The sequence below is a fragment of the Drosophila persimilis genome, unplaced genomic scaffold, assembly GCF_003286085.1.
Source record: "Drosophila persimilis strain 14011-0111.01,24,50 unplaced genomic scaffold, DperRS2 tig00001940-arrow-arrow-pilon, whole genome shotgun sequence".
Taxonomy (NCBI): domain Eukaryota; kingdom Metazoa; phylum Arthropoda; class Insecta; order Diptera; family Drosophilidae; genus Drosophila; species Drosophila persimilis.
In genome coordinates, this window is record NW_020825599.1 from 25,397 (window position 1) to 33,605 (window position 8,209).

The 8,209-nt window shown below is 46.3% G+C and overlaps 1 long non-coding RNA gene across 1 annotated transcript; it reads right to left on the reverse strand.

Moving 5' to 3' along the window:
- Positions 1-7,493: 7,493 nt before the first annotated feature.
- Positions 7,494-7,787, reverse strand: LOC113567140. The gene is made up of 3 exons (XR_003409360.1): positions 7,774-7,787; positions 7,624-7,697; positions 7,494-7,560 (listed from the first exon to the last, which is right to left on the reverse strand). It is a non-coding gene; the product is annotated as an uncharacterized LOC113567140 (long non-coding RNA).
- Positions 7,788-8,209: the final 422 nt, after the last annotated feature.

Genomic DNA, 8,209 nt, shown 5'->3' on the forward strand with positions numbered 1-8,209 from the left:
GGTCCTGACTATCCAACTCTGCAGAAAACGCTTCTCGGCTGGATTGTGTCGGGCAGGTACACTCCAAAGGTGACTGCCACCCAAGAAGCTAGGAATTGTTTGAGTTGTCGAGAAGAGTCAGTGATCCACATCGACAATACATTACAAAAGTTTTGGTCACTGGAAGAATTGCCGTCTTCTAAAAAGTCTTTATCTCCTGAACACAAGTTATGTGAAAAGCATTATAGAAGGACTACTCAGGTCGTGCCTTCAGGTCGGTTTGAAGTAAGACTGCCGTTCAAATCAGATCCCAGTATCTTAGGCAACTCCTTTGAAGTGGCTAAACGGCGGTTTTTATCGCTTGAAAAAAGATTGTCTCGTGACCCCGAGTTGCAGAAAATGTACTTGGAGTTCATGGAAGAGTACCTCTCCTTGGGTCACATGTCTACCACAGACAACACAATCCCCAAAACTCCACATTATTTCATTCCACATCAGTGTGTGTTGAGGCCTCAAAGCACGTCGACCAAGCTCCGCGTCGTTTTCGATGCGTCTTGTAAAACGTCCTCTCAGGTGGCCTTGAACGACATATTGATGGTCGGTCCTACGATACAGGATGAGCTGTATTCGACATTGCTCCGATTCAGACTACACAGGTACGCCTTGACAGCCGATGTTAAGAAGATGTATCGCCAAGTCTGGGTCGCTGATGCGGATAGACAATTCCAGCTCATAGTGTGGAGAAGAGACCCGTCTGAGTCCTTGAGAATATACCAGCTCAACACCGTAACATATGGGACTGGACCAGCCCCATTTTTGGCAATTCGGTGTTTGAAGAGGTTGAGTGAGTCTGCAAAAGTCTCATTCCCTAAAGCTGCTGAAGTTATTGACTCCGACTTCTATGTCGATGACATGTTGACTGGTGCTGGTTGCGTAGAGGAGTTAAAGACAATTAAGTCTGATGTGGCTCAGGTTCTTCAAACCGCTGGGTTTGAATTGACTAAATGGTTTTCGAACTCACCTGAGGTCACCGCATCCGAGAGCACAGTTAAACCGATAACGATCTCGGACTCAGAGTCAACTAAGGCGTTAGGAATATCGTGGCTGCCACACGAAGACGTCTTTAAGTTCCAAATTCACACGTCAGTTATGGGTCTCCGAGCGACAAAACGGAACATCTTATCGGTGACATCAAAGCTGTTTGACCCCCTTGGCTTGTTAAGTCCTTTAGTAATTAAGGGAAAGATCCTACTGCAGGAGCTTTGGCTCAACAAGCTAGATTGGGATGAGTCAATTCCAATGAACTTGGAAACAGCATGGAACTTATTAAAAGAATCCTTGGGTCAGTTGGAGAAGATTACCATACCTCGATTTGTGCATACTGATCCCATGTCACCGATTCAAGTACATGCCTTTGCCGACGCATCCATGAGAGCTTATGGAGCCTGCGTCTATATCCGTAGAAAGACTGCAGAAGGTTTCAAGGTCTCCTTGTTGACTGCAAAGTCGAAAGTAGCGCCACTCAAGACGAAAACGCTCCCAAGGCTTGAGTTATGTGCCGCTCACCTTCTAGCAGACCTTTGTCACCGAATCAAATCACTGCTCAAGGTTCCAATTGATAAAATGATATTCTGGTCAGATTCAGAAGTTACTCTTCATTGGATCAGATCCCACCCTTCGTCGTTGTCAACATTCGTTGCGAACCGAGTAGCGGAGATTCAAGAGTGGTCAAGTGAAGCTACGTGGCGGCATGTGCCAACAAAACAGAACCCAGCAGACATAGTTTCGAGAGGTTGTGACGTAGAGGAAATCGTGCAGTCGATCTGGTTTGGTGGACCAGAGTTCTTAAAGTTTGAAGAAGAGAGCTGGCCCAGAAATCCACACTTCGAGCTTTCCGAAGAAGAGATACAGACGGAAAGTCGGAAGAAATCGGTCGGACTGACCGTCGCGGCCAAGCCAAATTACTTAGTGGATGTAATCGAGGGATACTCGTCACACCTCAAACTGCTAAGAGTGTTCGTTTTCGTGTTCCGCTTCATCCGAAAATGCAAAGACAAAAGTCTCAACTTTGGAAAAATTCCGTCATCCGTAGAATACGACGAGGCGTTTCTAAAAATAGTCGAAATAACACAGAAAAATTAGTCTCAAGAAGATATTGAAAGGGTTCGTAAAGGCACCAAGTTAGGCCCCAGTCTTCAGCGCTTGAATCCCTTCATCCATGAAGAGGCTGGGACATGGTGCTCTTTTTCGTTGTTGCGAGTTGGGGGGCGACTAGTTAACGCTCCTATGTCATATAATGCCAAGTTTCCTTTGTTATTGACAAAACGCTCGCAGTTTGTACAGACATACGTTCGCTATCTGCATCAAACGAATTTTCATGCCGGCCCACGAGCACTCGTGAGTATCCTTAGACAGCGCATTTGGATAGTGCGGATAATGCTCAGGCGGTCTGCAGGGCGACAGTTAGGTCGTGTATTCGTTGCTTTAAATGCAAGCCGCTACTCCGGACCCAAATGATGGGCAACTTACCCGCAGACCGGCTCCGTGCTCTCCGCCCATTTTCAGTATGTGGCGTTGATTTTTGTGGCCCAGTCTATACGACTCTGAAAATTCGTGGAAGGCCCCCTTATAAGTCCTACATAGCGTTATTTGTCTGTTTTGCGTCCAAGGCGGTTCATTTAGAAATTGTCTCCGATTTGACGACTAATTCCTTCTTGTTGGCATTCCAAAGGTCCGTCGGTCGTCGAGGATGTCCGCAACGCGTGAACTGCGACAACGCGACAAATTTCGTCGGAGCAAGTCGCCACTTCAGCGAACTGCGGAGGAAGATAGAGGCGGAAGCGGACGCGATACGCGAATTTGCGTCAAGAAGCAGGTGCGAGATTGCCTTCATACCGCCTCGAGCACCGCACATGGGCGGACTTTGGGAGGCCGGTGTGAAGTCTGCCAAGGGCCTACTCCTACGGGCAGTCGGAAGCGCTCTCCTCACCGCAGAGGAGCTGGAGACCGTGCTGGTCGGGATCGAGGCGGTACTCAACTCGCGCCCGCTAGGACCCCTAAGCCCAGACCCAAGCGACGGAGACGCGCTGACTCCCGGGCACCTGCTGACAGGCGGGCCGCTCATCGCACCCCCAGCACCCAGGACCCCGGACCAGGAGGGTCTGAGCTGCTTACAGCGATGGTCCCGGGAGTATGTGCTGGGATTGCAAATAAGATGCAAGTGGCACCAGGAGGAGCCAAACATAAAGGAAGGCGATGCGTAATCGTCGCCGAGGACAACCTGCCTCCTCAACAGTGGCTCCTCGGAAGGGTGATCGGAACAACCGCCGGGCAGGACGGAAGGGTCAGAGTGGTCGAGCTAAGGACGAGCAGCGGAGCCACGTTCAGGAGGCCGATACACAAATTGGCGCTTCTGCCAATGGTTTAAAGCCTTCCAGGCCTTCAACGGGGCCGGTGTAGCGCCATTTGAATAATAATAATTGTTATTAGGATAGTATTTCATGAAGTCTAGTGTAAGTTAGGCTAGGGCAAAGCGGGAGCGCAATAAAAGCTCGCTCTCTCGCTCTTGGCGAATTCGCCCCGCTTTGCCACCGTAGGTAAGGTAGGCATAGAAGAAATTGTTTTAATATATAAAAGGGGTCGAGAAAAATCCATGAAATCGAACGCACGCACCCCTTTTCTTTCGTCGTATTAAAATAAAAAATTGCAGTCACCCAAGAAATTTCGGTATTGTTATTTAGAAAAACTATTCTAAAATTTCAGTTTGACTTGCGCTTAGAGTTAACGAACGAATAGAATTTTTAGGATCACTACGAAAGTTTCTACTACATTGTGAAAGGTAATGATTATAACACTGACTATTGACGGCAAGGAATAGAGAGCGAGCGGAGGAGTATACAGCTAAGGCCAACGTGGAGCCCGACTTCTGGTACTTTTTATAGAGCCGGGATTTATTATTTTTTAAGTATGACAAATACTTGGAGAACCAGGGAGGCTTGGACGATACAGGTACAGTGATATCTGGAACAAACGTATTTAGGGCGGAGTAAATAGAACTATAAAACGAGTTAACAGTTGCATCTATGTTCGGTAATGAATAAAGAAACGACCAATCAACCCGCGAGAGATGTAGATCTAAATCGATAAAGTTTGTTTTGCGAAAACACTTTATGTGACAAGGAGCCATGGAACTGTCAGCACCTCCAGATTGTGTACACTCCAGTGATATCAACAAAGTTGGATGGTAAGGATCTTCAGGGAGAGATATTGGGCTTGCTCTAGATACCGTAGCAATTGGGAAACAACAGGTTAGCGTCATCACAAGGCAGCCAAGAAAGAAATGGGAGGTTAAAGTCCCCCATGACAATAATTCGATCATTGCACTCTAATGCAGAAACAACAATATTAATTGCTGAGAGGTGGTGTAAGTAAAGCTCAGCATCAGACCTGGGAGGAATGTAAGAGCAGGTTAAATAGAAAAATGCGGAGCCAACACGAACTTTGACTGCAACAAATTCAATTCCGTGAATGTTATTAAATGGGAATAACTCAGATGAGAAAACAGATTTAACTGCAATCAGAACCCCACCTGCAAAAGATGGGCGGTCCATTCTATAAATAGTGTAACTATCAATGAAAATTTCATGATCATTGACAGAGGAGTTAAGCCAGGTTTCGGTAAACGCGATGGCATCGAAATCAAAGGACGCGCTATTAGTATGAATTTGACGCAATTTTCCCAGCAAACTGCGAACGTTCTGATAGTGCATGGAAAAATAGTACATCAGTTTTTTGGAGCATCTTCGGTAATTCTTGGATTCGAGTTCGAATCTTTGAGAAGGAACTCATGCACAATTGTATGCTCAGGCCATATTGACGGTTCTAGAGAACGGGATAGTAAAGAATCAGGGAGAAGAATTTTAAATGATGATATGTTGCGCTTATGTTTAAATGTAAATTTAGTCACAACTATATCAACAGGCGAAGTGTTAAGTTTAGAGGAAAGATGTTGTTTAACATCCTCTGTTGTAGCCTCAGGAATAAGACGAGAAACAAATATTGCTTTCCGAGGCACCACTGCTCTAAGTTGAAGTCCCGAGCGAGATCGAGATGGTGGAGCCACTCCTAAAAGAGATCTCGGTCCAAGGGCAGAGGAATTGGCAGCAATGGTTGTAGCAGGAATCGGAGTAGGAATTGGGGCAGGAATTGGAGCAGGAATTGGAGCAGGAATTGGCAAGACGTCGTCAGCAACCAGCACACCCGCACTAGGAGCACTCACCGCGTCAGAAGTGACGGCCACATTGCTCGGTGTAAAGAACTCCGGAGCCACCGTTGGCGGATTTACAGACAACGGCGTGACATGACTACACGGAAATGCTGCCGATGGATGAAGGTGGGAGGCAGGCGTACCAATCGGATTAGGTTGCAAGAGATTGTTATCATTATGCGGAATTTTCCGTCTAGGCGATTCGCTCAAGAGTTTGAGCCCAAGAAACTGTGATTCAAGGGCAAGAAAATTCTCGTTGAGAGCCACAAATTGTTTCCGGACATCCAGAAACCCAGTTCGAGTCTGTCTCATAAATGTGCGCATTTCGGCCTCAATCTCCCGACAAGCCAGACATGACCAAGACAGACCCATGCGTTTCCCATCAGATCATTCAGCCGGCCAAAATTTCCACCACCAGCACATTTTATGTGGGCAAAATTGTCGCACAGCCAGCAGCTAAGAAATGAATCATCAATGATAACACCACCGAATTCACATTTCTTTGCACTACAAACGATTGCCATTATTGACAGCAATAGAATCACTGTGCACGAATAATAAAAGAACGGAGTGAGATCGCAGGTAAAGTAGGAGAGCAGACAGCAGAGCGAGCCAGACAATCAGCTGCAGCAGCAATAATTCAAAGCAGATGATCCAACGAAGTGCAGAAAACGAGCAGTAAACTCACCAAAGCAGAGACACAAAAAAAAAGCCCACAGTGAGGGAGAGTATAGGCAATCCAGAGAGAGTGATAGCAACAATGCGAGCAGCCCGCTTATGCTCACGAGAGAGTGTGGGCGATGCAAACGCTGATGCGCAAGAACAGTGCACACCGAAGAAGCGATAACGAAAAGCAGACTGAGCAAAAAACAATAACAAATTGCCTGCACGAGTCCGATGCGTTACGATTGCAATATTGAATTTACATATATTAAACACTTCTTTACAAACAAAACACTGGTGGTTATCACAAAGTAGAATCAAATTAAAGTGATGCGATAATATATCAAAACAAAGTCACAAGAATGTTGTATGATATTTAGGCAAAGGGCGGAGAATGCGGGTGCAAGAAAAAAAACACAACCGGCTTAAGCAAGAGCTAGAAGCGAATCCTATGATCACTCTATGTTAAATATGTTTTCGCATTTTTAATCGTTTCACAAACACATGCAGCACATTCGTTTATTATGAAATTGTAACGTATAAAACAGAGAAACAGTGCTTCGAACTATTGAACATGATAACTAGACACTGTGGATTATTGCTTTGTCAGACTCTACCCGGAATCGGGTATTATATGTAATATCTGTGGTATCACTAAAAGTGAGTGCTACGCCAGGGAGACTGCATGAGTAATCACAACGTTTATGTCAATGGGTGAATAGTTTTGCAGCAGCTTCACATTCGAGGCAAAGTCGTTCTCCAATATTGCTTCCCTTTGGATTCTATAAATCAGCATGCTTACAATATCATGGTTCAGCAGATTTTGATGAGAAAATTAAAGCGCTGCTCGTCCGAGAATACCGAATCCCAAATTCGCAGCACATCGGGCAGTGGAAACTCCTGCGAGAGCAGGAGGGTGAGCCACCTGAAGCTGTAGTACTGCGGTGGCAGCTCTTGGCTCTTCAGATGCTATATCTTTAGTCTTCAGCATGTTAGATAGCAGGCCCATCATGAACTTTATACCACCCTCCGCATCGTCCAGAGTCTTGATGAAGAAGTCGCGTATCTCGCTCATTAGAGCCGTGAAGCAGAAGAAACAGTCTACCTCCGCATGGGCGCGGTACGAGAGATCCGGATCCGAGGCCATCACATAGTAGATGGGTCCGACAATCTCATTCATGCCCTGTACGTAACCCAGGCCAGGACGTTCGCCGAGCTGAGCACCGTGGGCACTACCCGTTCGTGAAGCCGGCGCCCGTGCTCGCCTTTACTGTGCACCACAATGTCACAGGGATACTCTGTGGGCTGCTGAAAGAACGAGATGTCGGGACACAGGCGCCTCACATCTTTGTCGATCTGCAGCAGAAATTCGTTGTCATTGAAGAATGTGTTCTAGGCGCTTTCTGGCCCCTCGCTAAGCGGATGATCTTGTAGGCCAACGCCCCTTGAATCAACAGCGACGTCCCCGTCCCCGTCGCCTTCTCCAGCTCCATTGCAGATGTGTCCCGGGGGGAGTACCAATTCCTCAATGAACTGCTGGTACAGGGCTCGCTTCTGGGCCAGCGTGGTCGTCCAACTGCTGCGTCTTGGTCCCAAGTAGCCCAACAGCAGTTTCCAGCTGAGTGCACGGAAGCTTTGTACATCGGGCACACCTGTGGATTGGATTGGATTCATGTCCATGAATTACTACGCCTATCAGAAGTGTGATATCCCACCATTAAACGTCAGTCTGCGCAGCTCCTTTAGGTCAACCACATCCTGGGCCAGCGCATCATCGAACTCTTTTACACTGAAAGATACAGGGGGGGTAACAATCTTTTGTTCTTAATTCCCGAAAACACGTCACATTTTTGTGTCGTCCATACCGCGCCTTGAAAATGGACATGCTTTGGCTGTATGCGGGCGAGGATCTCGGTCTGCTCCATGCAGGGACAGTCGCTTTGCAATGATGTGGACTGGACTTATATTATTGCTTTGTTGTCATCCAGCCAGCTGCATTATTGCTTTTTCCAATACAGTTCGAAGCAGAAACAATTTTGATATTCCGTCGAATATTTTTAGATATCTAGATCTCTCAGCCCTGCCCACATAATTTTATCCGATTAATGAATCAATTTTCTACTTAACTGTCTTGTTTTAAATACTTGACTTTAATTGTTTTTGCCTCAATTTTGGTTCCTCAACAACAATATATGTAGCTGAAAACCCGAACTTAGCCCTCTTAAGCCCCCTCTATTTAAATAGTTCAAATACTGGAGGTAAATGACGGAAAATATTAACGATTGTAAATTCTTCTTGTAG